The following is a 14,891-nucleotide window of genomic DNA, read 5'->3' on the forward strand; positions in this document are numbered from 1 at the left end:
TGCAAAAGAACCCAAAGAAAGGAAGGGTAGTGTATCCTCATAGGTCAGGAATATATGCAGCTTAGTCAGATTTCCAGTTCAGAGCCTTTAAGCCACAGAGGCGCCCTTGCTATAGCATTTGCTTCTATCTCAATGCAACCCTTTCTGAATCTCTTCTAGACTGGGATTAACATCTACATTTGACACACAAAAATATTAATAATCTTCACTTGAGAACAAAAGCATTTGTCCCGATAGCTCATTTATGACCAAGCAGCCAACAAAACCAGTAAGTCCCTACCCCTTGCTTTGTAAGGCAATCCTCAGGCCACATGCTCCAAGCTCCACTTTGTTTTTCCAGAGCTCAGTTCCAGTCTGCAAGAGGGAAAAAGAGATGTTGTCAGTTCTGAGTATGCACGCATTTTTATACACACAGATAAATAATACTCCACTGTATATCCCCCTCCCCAAGGAAAAATGAAATCTAAGGCTCAGAAAATCAAAATAAGTTTGTTAATTCCATCTGCATCCTTTCACTTGGTAGGGCTCTACAATTTATTCTCAGTACACCCAAAGAATGCAAAGAAGAGAAAAAGAATCTGAATGCTATCAGGTACAAACTCCTGTTTTCAAACACAGAATAAACGCACACATGACACATGCCTAAAACAAAAGGCATTCACCACAAACCCATTGTACATCTTCTTCCTTAAAGACATGTAACACCAAAGTCAGTTAAACCCTCACACTCTATCCATTTGCCCACAAGCAAAATACCACAGCAGTACAGAACTCCAGTTTCCTCCACAGGTGACGGGCAGCAGCGCGTGGTGTGTCCCCACATGCAGGAAAAGCTTGGGACTGCTAGCATTAGCTCCCCGCAACAGAGAAGTGGCTGTAACTAATTCTCTTCAAACACCTCAGCAGAGAAACCAGCTCACCTAAATTCCTTCTCACTTACCAGAGTTCTTCCCCCCGGTCAGCAGAGAGATGCGCCAGCAGCACAGCCTGGAGGGTGCTCCCACAGCCGTGACTAGTAGCTGCTGTGGAAACCCAGGCTTCAGCCTCCTGCATTTCCTGGTTCTAAATTCAGCCCTGCACATGCCCCAAGCAATTCTAAGTGTCACTTGTCCTTGGCCTGTGACACCAGTACAAAATTTGCTCATTCACTACTTAAAAAATGGCTTTGCAGCTGTCAGACGGCGTGCAAACTTAGAAAGAGACTGAGCAACATGCTGCGGAAGATCTGGGTCTCCCAAATCATGAAGTCCGGCTGTCAGCTTCTTGTGAGCCAGCCCTACACTTCAGAATGACAAGGAGCCCAGCATCTTATCTGCCAGTGCCTGGGAGCACACCACTTCCCCATCAGCTGCAGGGTAAGGATTCCCAGAAATACGAGCTGTTTTATCTGTCCCGCTTCCTCAGTGCACACGCTGTATCACACGGAGACCGGATACAGCGACCACAAAACCACCCATGTGCCTTAAGAGGGAGGGAAGTAAAAAGGGGAGGAGGCAAGGTTTACAAGTTTGAATAAAGCAAACCAAGCTTGCCTTGTCTTCTGCTCATTAACAATTAAACCAGCAAGTTTCTAGAACATCTGCTGCCTCGGCCTTTCCAAGGGCAACAAAAGCAGCAATCTACCACAACTCTACTGACCAGCAGAGACAGGAGTCACAACAACGGCTGAACTGCTTCCTTCCACTGAGGATTTCTACCCAATGCCACATCCCATCAGATGCATGAAGTACCTATCCAGGCTATTAGCACTACAATGTGAAGTTCAGGTTGCTCAATCCCTTGTCTTTCCAAACTCGCTGATCATCTCCTGACGTAGAGGGATTTTTCCAACAGAACCTGGAGCAGATATGCCAAAGGGAGAATAACTCTAGACTTGCACAGTCTCTGGAACTTCGTTTACCAAACCTCTCCCCTTCCCTTTGCTAAATTCAGAATGCTCAACTAGTTGGACCTCAGATCTGATCCAGTGTGAGAGTTTTTACATGAAGCGAGCTCTGCATGGATTAATACTCCGGCACCACCCCACTTCCATCTTCCCTTCTGTGCTGGGCAATTGGAAGAGTTCTCCAGGGTGTAACCTTGTTTGCACTATCTTGACCTCATCAGCAGAAGTAATTACAATTCTGTTTTCTCTGGGTCATTTTGCCATTTGTGAATAGTCAGATACAGCATCACTCCTTTTTGTCGGGGTTTACGCTGCTGGTATTGTTTGAGATAGACTCTTTGTCCTTCACTGCAACAGTCTTTAAGAAAAAGGGATTCCCTGTTGCAGCTGTCAATTTTTAAAAGCCCCAGTGTCACCTCAGACTTTCACACTGGTGGACAGACAGATTATTGTTAAAAATCTCATATTGTGGTAGGGTTCTGAGCTGTAGGTCTGGTAGCCTGAGGTTCAAGTTAATCAACGCACACTTGACAGAAATTAGTTTACTGCACAACTTGCATATCTCTCAAAGCTAGGGCAAGCAACGGTGAGACAGAAGTTTGTGTTTTAGTGGGACGCAAACCCACAGAACAAAACTCGGGCAGATACACAGGCTATCAAAGACCCCTGCTTATCAACACCAGGCTGTAGCCACCCACTTTCTATAAGACACCCTCACTCCTCACTCCTCCTACTAGCCCAAAACATCTTCTTGCTAGAATACTTCCACATTCCCCCAACTACATCTTCCAATAACAATACTTCCTGCCCCAGCAGCCACATCTCCCACAACCCTCAAATACTTGTTTCAAGTGCAAGGCAGGTACGCTGCTGCCTTCCAGCTCCCAGAAGGTCAGAAGTTTCGCAGGACAGGATGCACGTGGCACTTGGCACCCCGGGGCTAAGAAGCAGAACAGACAACCAGAACACACAAAGCTCTCCGTCTATAGCTGGTATGTACCCATGCTCCATCCAAGAGAGATATACCTCAAGACGGGCTGGCCAGCTGATGTGCTTGGGTGGCCAAAAAAGTCCTAGCAAGGTGAAAACCCAAGCTCAAAGATCTGGCCCTCGCGAGGGCCAAGTATATCGTTCTGTGAACTTCATGCAGCCCCTGAACTGGAGGTAGCACAGAACGTCGGAGGAAACTACAGAGCCTCAAACACCTCCTCATTCATTTCTGGCAGCAGTCTTCCTCTGGGCCTGCTTGTACACAAGCTTGACCTAAAAGCTGCCCACTGGTACATATGTGCCCAGGCAGGACACCCAAGGTTGCGTGCCTCCGAGCCCTGCCATCATACTGTCCCCAGGCAAGGGTACTGCACAGGCAGGACTTGCAGGGGCAGTGTCTCATTGGCAGTGCTGTTGGCATAGCTGAGCACGGGAAAACAAGATGCAGTTTGCTCAAAACATTATTCTGTTATTTTCTGAGATAGGCAGGGCCCAGCTGCCCTAAAGAATCGCTCTTCCTATCCCACAGGAAGGGAGCAGTGGAAGCTGTTTTCCCAAAAGAAGCAAGCACACTTGATGGGAACCTCAGATCTCGCTAAGATGTGAGGAGTGACCAGCCACAACCCAAAGGGAGAGCCCAGCAGCTGGACAAGCAGTGCGTGGACTGGCTGACATACAGCATGGGCTGGGACTACCCTCTGCATGGGGCCATCGCAGCTGCTTCCTTCAGCCTGCAGATAAACAAGCTCTCAAACTGCAGAGCACAGTATCGCTTTGGACTTCTCAGAGAACATAAGAGGAAGAGAAATACATGCTGTCACACAACACAGGTCCCAAAGCATCAAGCATGTGCCCAGCAGCAGATTTCCATGGGCCCAGACATGAAGCTATTCCCCACAGTTCCCAGAGAATTGAAGCATACTCTCCTTTTCACACATTATTCTGCTCTGTGGAATATTTTGGTAAGGACAAGGTGAAAGTCTGTGCAAGACAGGCTTTCTCAGGAAACCAGGAATGAAATACACACGGACCTGTTCCACGTGGACCCCTGCCTCCGGTTCAGATGAGCACAACAAGCAGCAAAAACTCCCAGTAGTGGGCAACTGCTCCATAATCCCTCAGCAATTTTGAGATGTGGAGTCATGTCCTAGGGGAGCAATCATGAAAGATGCATCTGTTGGTACTAATCACTTCTTTACTGAGAGTCATATGGGCAATGAACCCATCTTACAATGCCCAGACCTCTTCATAGCTGGGCAGAAAAACATGGAGGAAAATAATCACAAGACAAAATTCCAGGTTCCAGATAAAGGCAAATCCTCAACCTCCTCTCCCCGCTTTGCCTCAAGTCCTTATTCCGTGAGAAAGCTACAGGCTGCTTTACCCTCCTTGAGGCTTGTCCATGCATTAATTGGTGTAAAGATAATAAATGTGTGTCTCTACCAAAGAGGAGAGATGACCAAGGCAGAGCTGATACGCATGTGGGACTAGGCCATGTACCAGCCTGCCAGGCTGGAAGATAAAACCCCCTGTGTTACTGGATGCCACATAACAAACGCAGGCACAACATCAGTAACAGGAGGTAGCATATGTTTTGAGTTCACACACCCCGAGGAACACACAGTTGCACATAAAGGCAAATTTATGCAGAGTTTAACAGACACATTTGAAATTATCCAGACAGTATTTAACAAGCCAGCAGTCAACATAAAACACACTGACACAAATCTTTTCTTACAAAGTCTACCAGCCACAGCTTTGGTGTTTACAACATACAACTGCTATTGAGAGAAAAAAGAAGAAAAAAAAAAAAAAGCAGCAAGCTAACAAGATCACACGTGGAGTAGTGTTCCACAAACCTCTGTGAGGCGGCAGCGTTAGACAGACACAGAAGCTCTAACGCCCACAAACAGATTACAAAATTACTAAACCCCAGGACTACAAAAATACCTTTCAAGTTTATAAGAAATGAGTGATGCAGAGCTCACAGGTGATGCGCCTTGTGTGGGAGACAGCAGGAAGTCAACATCCATTGCAGGCAACTGAGCTGGGGGAGGAGGCCACCGGAATTTTTACATACACACGTGCTTGACATGTCTTTACCATGCAATCAATACACTTCGCAGTTCTGAATCAACCCTAAGTTTTCATAGGTGCAGATCCGTTTCAGTGAGTGTTCTGAAAGTTTTTTAAGCTTGGGACTGCTTTTTTGGTGGGAATCAAGGGGTAAAACAGGTCCACTGTACACTGCGGGCAAGTCATGTAAGCATTGAAGAATGAAGAACAGACCGGGAAACCTGCTGCAGCAGGTGAGCGTGTCGAACTGGGCTTGGGAGTTTTGTAGCCCCCCCTCCCCCCTTTGCAGGGCTAACTGGATACTCACACCTAGGTGCCAGCCACTTATCACACAGCAAAAACGTGCTCTATCTGCTTCCCTTGTAGCATAAAAAATCCAGATTCAGGTGCCAGTCCCATGATGCAGATGCAACAGCAGCTCACAGTAAGACTGGCCTATCACAGGTCTGCCTGTTGACAAGTATTGACAACCTGGCTCTTTATTCACCTAAAAATGAACATGTGCTGGTGGGAGGTGCTGGAAACACAGCCTCAGGGGATGCCGGCTTGCAGAGGTGCAAGTGTCTGCTGTGCTGACCCATTCACCCCAGCTGAGCAGGGACCTTCAACGCAGCAGACTGGATGTGATGCTCTGGCCAGCCTACGGAATCCACAGCAAGCTGGACTGAGAACTCACAGCTGTCCCCTGCAGACAGCCACCAAGAGTGACCCTGAGCCTGGACATTCAGCTAGCAGCAGCCTTTTATGCCAGAAGAATGGTTTTGCTGCCTTCTTGAATACCTGCTAATAAAATTTTGGAGGTGGCATTAATAGCACAGATTTTGCTGTCATCTCAAGAAAAGCGTTTCCTTTACAACCTCCATTAAGCTTTCTGTAAAATACAGCTCAGTGTCCCAACTGTGCCGTTAGGCCACCACTACTCTCTTTCAGTTCCTGTGGCAGTATTGCACCTTCAGCAAAGGCCTGAGTTGCACCAGAGCTCCAACTGTCTCCAGCTCCTCCTTCAAACACACAAACACAAGTGTAAGGCTTGGCCCATGGACCAGGTAGGGAAAAAACCAGGACCCCTTGAAATCAGGTGTGGGGAAGCACTCAAGTACTGAACAATGCCTTTGTATCTCAGGGTTCATTTCCTCAAATCCTAGTTTAGAATATTCTTATCTCCTTTATTTGGTTTACTGCAATAAGACTCCTAGCTCCACCAAATACAAAAATCAAATAAAGGTTTTTGCATATTATCAGCTTATGCTCTGTATACTGATCTCATATCCTGCCACACAATTCCCTGCAGATTCATTTGTTCTTTCAACAGTAGTTTGTTGTTCATTCAGCTCTACATAGTAGAACACAGTTACATTGGTTCGAAACTGCCTTTTATTAGAGATTTCTAAGCCTCTGAATAACCACCTTTACTCACTACTTTGATTACACAAGCCATTAGGCTGAGGCAGATGTGCAGTGGAATCTGCCCAGGAAAAATGGGCAAGGGATGAAAATGCCTGTGCCTGACTCTTCAGGACCCTGAAATGCTACAGAGCACCCCTCTAGAGGCCGATACAAACCAGTGTTTATGTGCCGAAATCTGCATCCTCCATGCATCGAGATATCAGTGGAGAGCCCTGGATTTCTCCACCTTCCAAGGAAGCATTCTAGCTATGTGAAGACTACAAGGATCAGGCTTGGAACAACCACTGGATCCAAAGAATCCCTTGGCTTGTACTCTTCCCTTTATGAAATAAAGGCTCCCTTACTTTGAGCATTTATATTCCTCAATGCCTGCCTTACACATGCACATCCCCATAAAATGGGCTCGTAGAGAAAAGTAATGGGAAGCAGGACTACACTAATGTAATCTGAACTGGAGCTAACCTTGTTTGTGTACAGGGCTGATGATGAAAGGGGTTGTCAGCAAGGAAAGAGAGAGGAAAGCTGAAAGTACACGTGGTGATAAAAACAGGCAGCACTTCTATGGGGCTCCCAGCACCAGAGTAACTAGGGAAAGAGCAACAGGGCGATACACCATCACTGAAGCTCAGCAGGGCCTTAGATCCAGCCACAACTAGTAATAGCCAAAGGAAGCAAAAGAGGAGCTCAGGTAAAGCAACTTAAGAGAAATAGCAACGTAAAGCCATACCTTATTCTGGAAGTAAAATAGTATCACTAGAGAGAGGCAGAGGAACACCAGGGAGTAAGAAAAGTACCCGATGGGAGGACTCGAGAATCTTGCTCTGGTAGAAACTTTCAAGCAGCCTTTTAGGCAAGGTCACAGTCAAGCAACTATGCTTTCAGTATTGTCTAAGGAAACATCTAGTGGGAAACAGTATATTTAGCAGTTAAAGTAAGAGCTTGAAAGCTGACAAATTGCAAAGTTCAGTTTCCAACCTTGAGAGTCATTTGATGCACGACTTCAAACATCTCCTCTGTGTTTCAGTTTTCTCTATGCACAAGTATATCTCACGAAGGATGTTGTAATTCTTAAATGCTGGCAGAGTGATTTGGAATCTTTGCACTCCTGCTATTACTGCTAACAGGGGCATAGGCTGGGAGTTGGAGGAAATTGTGATAAATGAAAGCTTCTGGCTGAAGAGGTTGCTGAAATCGGTCTTTTTCAAGAGACTCCCATGGGTGGACAACACGTGTTGCTGATGAAAACAAAAAATAAGCCATACATTTCTAATGACCCTCCACCACTACATTCAGCTTCCTTTACTCTCAGGTTCCCACCTCAAGCACGTACCGTGTACCGTGCTTAGGTGTTATGGATACCTTCTTTAGAGGCCTCTTAGGAGACTCCGCGCCCTGCCAAGGCACACAACCCATGGCAAACCCGGCGCAGAGCCCCACACCGCTGCTGGCAGCTAACCCGGGCAGCAGAGCACCAGCGCAGGCATGGACGACGGACAGACGTTGCACAAACCTCTGGGTGACTCTCACGCGGCAGCGACAAGGTGCCAAACCTGCCGGGGGGGCCAGGCAGGGCCCTCTCCAGCGGGTGACACCATCGCTCTCGGCCCCTGGCCCCTGCCAGCCCCCAGCACATCTGTCCCTGCGGGGGCCCGGCTTCGAGGGCTGGCTCCCCAGGCAGCTAAAACCCCACGTCCAACACGTAGATTACCGAATCCTAAACCACCCAGTTTGTATAAAGCAGAAGCGCTTTTTCTTCAGAAAAAGCACAGCCCGTTGAAGGAGCCACTCGGATTTGCCTCAAACGGCACGGAGACACACGCAGGACCGAGCCACGGGGGACAGGGTGACCCTCCACCAGCCGCGGGGCCCGGGCCGGGCCGGACGGAGACCCCCGGCCGCGGCGAGGGGGCAGCGCAGCGCCCCGGCCCCAGCCCCAGCCGGCCCCGCTCCCCCCGGCCCGACGCTCACCTGCACTGCTCGCCCGCGGCGCGGGGCTCCGGGCTGCCGGCTCCGGGCTGCCGGCTCCGCCCAGGCACCGTCTGCAAAGGGCCGCCCGCGCCCCGGCGCCGGGCACCGTCTGCAAAGGGCCGCGCCGCCGAGCGCGCACCGCCCACCCGCGGCCATCGCCCCCCGAGCGCCCTGCCCCGCGCGCCGGGCCCGCGCCCCCCGCACCGCCGCGCAGCTGGGGCCGCGCCCCAGGCAGCAGCAGCCCCGCCGCAGGGCCGCCGCACGGCGCGCACCGTCACCCTCGGTCCCGGCGGGTCACCCCGCCGGTGCAGCGCCCCGGTCACCTGCGCGGCACCGGCTCGGCCAGCCCAGCGCGTGAGGAGATGCACAACCGGGAGCGCCGGTCCCGGCGGCCGCGCAGAGCGTGTCCCCAGCACGACATGGCTGCCACCCTCCCGACGCCGCCGGCGCGGTGCGTGAGCCGGGGACACACGCCTGTAGCGCCGGTCAGCAGCTCCGTTACAGCTCCGTTACCACCAGAGCTGAAACACGATGTTGAAGGTGGGCTCCAAACCCACATGTACGGTAAACCCACCCACACGGGAGATCCGGCATAGCCTGGGATTCGCTCTTTCCCTGGAAGGGGCTCCTTTGACCGCCTCAGCCCTGCAACTACACTTTCTTCACCTGCAAAAAGTTTTGTGCGACAGGGATGGGGAGGACCCCAAATCCCAAAGGAGAGTCAGGTGACGAGAAGACAAGGTGCCTGCGGGGCCCAAAGTAAGAGCAGGGTAGCCACAAGCTGTAACCTGCCTGGCGTCTCACTAGCACCTGCTAGTCACAGGAGAGAGAGGACCCAAGCACACCGTTACGTGCTGGGGACCAAGGACATACAGGGTACCTACCCATTTTTTTCCTCCCCCAACCGGTTGTACAGATCCATTATCTGCAGGGGAAGCCCACCCAGGCACCAAACCATCCTGCAAGGACACCCCACCAGAGCCTCGAGGTGCCCCAAGGGTCAGCTGCTTCTCAGACACTCCATGGCATTGCCATCACATCTCTCTGACTTGTCACAGGAAACTAGCGGTTCCAAAGAAGTGGCAGATGGGGGTAAGAAATGTTTCCAGTGCTCAAAGACAATCGCTCTCCTCCGTCTCATTAAATTTTCAGCAGCAATTAGATATCCAAAACCCATTTGCTCATTTGAAAAACTCTTTCACATGTTTCCTCCTGCACTTGAGAAGTGCCCACCATACTCCGGGTCGAGAGTATGTGAACCTAGATTTGTGCTTTTAATTATTTCACTCCCATACATGGAAACAATCTTGGTATAGGACACAGTGTCAGCATGTTGCCCTGGCTGGTCCTGCAATTTTATGACTCCCAGAATCACCATTTCTCCTAAAGCTTCTACTGCTGGAGGCATGTGATTAAGGTACATTTTTTTTTCCAGGTTATTATCCAAGAAAAACTCATTATTCTTGCAATCTGACTCATTTTTTCCCCCTGAACATCACTAGTTGGCAATACAGATACCTTGCCCTCGGTACAAACTGTGACTGTTGAAACATTCATTCTTTGACTCCATTCGAATCTCTGCTATCATGTCTTAATGTGACCTTTTAAAGCTTAGAAATGGCCTATTTTAAATCATTGGCCCTGACATATGTTAAAGGTATGTTGAACAGACTGTTTACAGGAATTTGGTTTCTGTTCTGCTTTTTTTTTTTTTTTTCTAACAGTTTTTCTATTCATCATCTTCAAGTTTCACATGTAGGACTATACTGAACACTTACAGGACATATGCCCACACTGTGAGAAATTGGACAACAGAAACCATAGGGAAGGGAAAAGGAACTGAAAGTCAGAAAAATAGTTGCAACTGCTAGATTAAAAATCTGAGACCTTCAGGAAGAACAGAAAGGAAAGATCAATTTGTTGTTTTTCCTCTGTGTTTCTGAGAACAAAACAGTGCAAACGGGCGTGAAGAAAACGCTGGTAAGAAGGGCTAGTGGCATCCACGTGGCATTCTTTCAAATGCACCCAATATTAGGCACGTGCTCAGCATCCCAGTTCAAAAAGGCCATCTCCATCCCATTCCAATCTGGTATAAATTTACCCAGAGTTCATAAAGTTCCAAAAGGTTAATTTTGTATTCTTGGCTGTAACCTTTCTCTTGCCACGCAGTGGGCACATGCTCCACGTCCCTTATTCTGGTGAATTTGCCAGGAACATGATGCCATGCTCCTGCTGAGCCAGGGGTCAGCCTTGTCCTGCTTGGTGAATAATGCACACCCCAGCCCCAGTATTCATGACTGTCACACTGTGGTCCAAGTTTTATGCAGGACTCATTAGAAGAGCACAGAGGAGAGAAGAATGGTCACTTTTTGTATAATTGCAGGGACAGGTCTCTGCCACACCAGTTAAGAGCCCTGCCGTAATAACAATTAGGGTGAAATGTGGCAACTAGAGCTTGACTCCAAGCTAAGCATCAAGCAAAGAAGAAAAATCGGTGTCTAAAACCAACGTGGACATAGTTGTTGGGTAACACAAACTGACTCTCATTAAAAAAAAAATAAAATCAATTAGTATTTGCCATGCATAAACAAATTCACTTGGAAATAAGAAGGGATCTTCTCCCAGGCTGTATTATAAAGGACATGCACTGTGGACTATCCAGGGTTAACATAAAACTGTAGACAGTAGAAAGACAAATGGACACAAGGGATGAGTTTTTGGACATTCTGCATTGCACAACTGCAGGCTCAGGGTACAAGCCTTTGCAGGATAAGGAGTGCCCCAGAGCTCACAGGAGAGATGGGGGATTCTCTACAGATGAGGATGAAAACCCCACAGTGCTTGGCTAGAGCAAAGGGCTGCTGTCTATTATACATTTACCAAAGCCAAATCTAAAGTGTGATTTTCTTTTCATCTTTTGGCTTGTACTCCAGTTACAACAACTACTTCCATTAATACCTTCTTTCTATATCCCTTCAACAAAGCTTTTTCTGCACCCTTAGTCTTAATTATCAGTCTTTCATAGCTCCACTTATTGGCATTTATCCTCACATCTTTTTTTTTTCCAGGTTGTTTCCTCTCTGCAGTGCTCCAGGTACACCATTCTTGCACATCTGCTTATCATCTCAGCATCCCTTTACACAATGGACACGGCTGGAAACACTGGCTGTGCAGCTCCTAACCATCTCCCTTCCAATCCCTTTTCTACTGCAATGTGCTGCATGAGAAATTCAGCCAATGTTCATAGCCTGGATGAGACAGCTGGTTGGCTCTTGGAGGGAGAAGGAACAGGGACACAAAGGGGAGGATGACAACAAGCAAGTAATGTAACCACAGCGGTATTTACAGGACTGCCCATGAAGAACACTTTCAACTGCCTGCGGAGCACCTGGAGAGAAAATCACTGTGCCTGTTCTCCTGTGCCCCCAACCACAGAGGGGTCAGTAATTTTAGTAAATTGTAAAATTTATGAAGCTGCATTCACCACTTCTACAGGCAAGGCTACAAGAAGCCTCTCTTGTCCTCCACTGACTGGAGTATGTGATAAACAAACAAACCCCACTGAACTCGCCACATTTAATTGCACCACAAAGCAAACAGGAAGCCAGTGCAGTTTTTCGAGAGTTGAAACTATTTGCTCCATGTGGTTAACACTACCCAAAACAGGCGGGAAACCACGTTTCTGCTTCAGCTATGCAGCTGGTCTGCAAACACGGCTGGTAATTTGCCCTTATTTAAAAGTCAAAAGAGGCTTTTTTTGGTAATCAGATCTGAAATAGGATCACAGCCGCGTGAAGTGTACAACACTGATCAACACCAGCAATCGCAAAGGCGGGGAGCAGAGCTCACCTGTGTAAGTACAGCCACAGGATACACCCTTTGCTGAGCAACACCTATGATCAAACCCAACAGTATTTCAAGATTTGAAGATCGCCGTTTCTTCTTGCACCTTCCACAAAGGGTCTCTGTGCTATATAGCACAATGATACGCTGCTACAGGCTTTTCACTCTTTGTTGGGATTTCTTTAAACATACATACATATATAAACTGCATCTTACAGCCTCCAACTGCTTGTACACATTCATTTTCCTATCTTGAACATACCAGTTCTCCATCTTCAAATAGCCAGAGCTGCCACAGCCCTACCAATTATGATTAACTTCATAAACAGCTTAATACTGCTCCATTTTACAGATTTTTATTCAAGTAGGACACAATGTAAAAGATGATGGGAAGACTTGACCTTCATCACTTTGAAAATCAGCGTTGGTGCTCTAAGGAAAGCATTGACTAATCTAAACCAAGTGCAGATCCAAAATCTCCCAAACTTTGTGGGGGAAAAAAGGAAGACATGAATTCAGAATTTTCATGTCAAGCCCCAGTGATTATTTCTATAGCAGCCAGCAGTATGGTAGGACATTAGAGATAACAAACAAACCGCTGAGCTAGCCAGAAGCCAGAAACAAACGCAGCCCAGGGAACCCAAGCTCTGACCTAGCACAGGGAGTGCAAAAGCACAAACTTAAGTTAACATAAATTTCTGTTTTATAGAAATATAGCAGTACTAATAATAAATAGTAAGTGTTAATATATTCAGAATAGATACACTTTCATTTGTACTGCTTAAAAAACTTCAGTAGTATCTGCTGTAAACCCTGCATTCTCATGCTTTTCCTCCTTTGTTGTTGACACACAAGAAAAACCAAGACACAGAAATGAACTGGCCAAAAGTTACATAGGGGAATGGTAGAAAAATCAGGTTAAATCTCTGGTGTCCTCACTAAAGGACTTGTTTTATTTGGATAACAAATTTACTTGTAGTGCCAGGATTGCAGGTCAGTAGCCCCTGACATGGGTCTCTGGAGAGAACAGAAACTAGCAAAAGGCTGTGTTGAATAAAACAGAGGAGAAATTAATCACACCACCTTCTTAAAATGAAGACTGAAACGACCACTTCTCTCAAGAGCTCACTACCACATGTCTCAGGTTCCACTTTCCCCCAGCTCAAGTCCCACAAAAATGGCAGGTCCTCTGCTGAGGACAAGGCAGAAGATAAACACCAGACGAGGATGATATTTAGGGGAACAAAACTCAAAGGATCACAAGCACATTTACCAGCTTTACCCAGTATGGGTTGCATTAACCTGGGGGACCACAGGTACAGGAACAAGGACCTCACCAAGCAACCAGCTCTTTGCTACCCTGGGCTGACCACCTCCACACACTGCTAGCTTGTCACATCCCAATGCACACATCCTTAACCAACCCTGAAATAGGTGCTGGTTCTCTCCTATTCTTCATCTATGCACAGGCAATCTTCCCAGGAGGAGAATATTTCTCTGAAGAAAAATGTGGCAGTTACTTCATAGCTTGGAATTTGGGACAGCTGAGCGCAGAGTGGTTATAATATGAATTGTTTTTATTTCAAGAAAAAGGCCAGTTTGCTTGTTGATATTGCCACAAGACATTTCAGAGAAGAAAACCATGATAAAACCTCAGCACGTTTTTATCTTCATTTGATGAACATGCATTCAAACAAAAAAACTCACTAAGCAAAACCTTTCCATGACCTGTACAGGAGCTGACAGTAAATTATTAGGGGGTGGGATTCAAGGACCCGAGCAGCCTGTTTGTTCAAAGAGCCTCTGAAATCACATCAATCCCAGGACCCCTGAACAACAGAGAGAAGGGAGAACGACACTCAGCTCTCTTGCTGAAAGCCAGAATGGTGTAATTTGGTGTCCTTGCCCAGAAAAAAAAAAAAGTTTTATTTGCATGACTACGCATTTAAATGAAGGATATTGCAGATCTGAAAGCAATGCATTCCTCCATGATTTCCCCATAAATGCTTACAGAGGAAAAACAAGCAACAAGAACTGACCTGAGTTAGCTGCAGCAAGCAGCTGAGATTTCTATCTTGATCATCCACACCACCACAAGACTTCTAAAGGAGAAAAATCTCTGGAGGCAGTTCTCCTTCGGAGGTTATCAAAATGAACCAGGAGGCTTCGTTTGATACCTGCTTAGTTGTTTCTTCATCAGAATCTCAAAGTTACAGCTTCTGTCAGTGTCAAAATCTTGTGTTAAGGAAAAAGCAAGTTCTCTTAACTGTTGGGTGTTGCAAGCAGTACAACATCCCAGAGAATGAAGTGGAAGGTATTAATCAAATGCTAGATAGGAGGAGATGCTACTGACCCAGCTCTGCAACATATGTGAAGCTACAGCTGTGTAAGGGATACAGTTTGAGTTACTGACTGCAAAAACGTTAAGACAGAATGGTTTGGGGGACAAACACAAAACCAAAACACCACCAACAAAAATCCCCACCAAAATTACACACGCTGCTCCAAAAACCCAAGACAATGCTTTCAAGGACAGGACCTGGAGTAAATACTCATGTTCAACTCCTCGTACTGGCACTGATGCTGTGGCTTTTAATAAGGTATCTCACCTGTTTCTCTGCATGCAAAATATACATAATATTACTTCCGTGTTTCACAGGGCATTTTGTAAAGCTCTGTTGTTGGTACAAATCATTTAAGGTCTTTAACTGGTGGTGCTACA

The 14,891-nt window shown here is 47.1% G+C and overlaps 1 protein-coding gene across 10 annotated transcripts in view; it reads right to left on the minus strand.

Annotated features, from left to right (window-relative positions):
- The window catches only part of PIK3CD (phosphatidylinositol-4,5-bisphosphate 3-kinase catalytic subunit delta), a 59,176-nt gene that overhangs the window by 24,469 nt on the left and 19,816 nt on the right, over positions 1–14,891 (minus strand). For 2 of the 10 annotated variants that reach the window (XM_055798707.1, XM_027787401.2), the window contains exon 2: positions 281–354. The gene's annotated coding sequence lies outside the window, so the exon portion shown is untranslated. Of the gene's footprint in view, positions 1–280; positions 355–940; positions 1,366–1,638; positions 1,837–3,906; positions 4,023–4,825; positions 4,849–8,326; positions 8,478–8,649; positions 8,790–8,900; positions 8,965–14,891 lie in introns of those variants that run through there. The other 8 variants (XM_055798704.1, XM_055798702.1, XM_055798703.1 and 5 more) reach the window with 8 other exon arrangements.

The sequence above is a fragment of the Falco peregrinus genome, chromosome 3 (genome assembly GCF_023634155.1).
Source record: "Falco peregrinus isolate bFalPer1 chromosome 3, bFalPer1.pri, whole genome shotgun sequence".
NCBI classification, from domain to species: domain Eukaryota; kingdom Metazoa; phylum Chordata; class Aves; order Falconiformes; family Falconidae; genus Falco; species Falco peregrinus.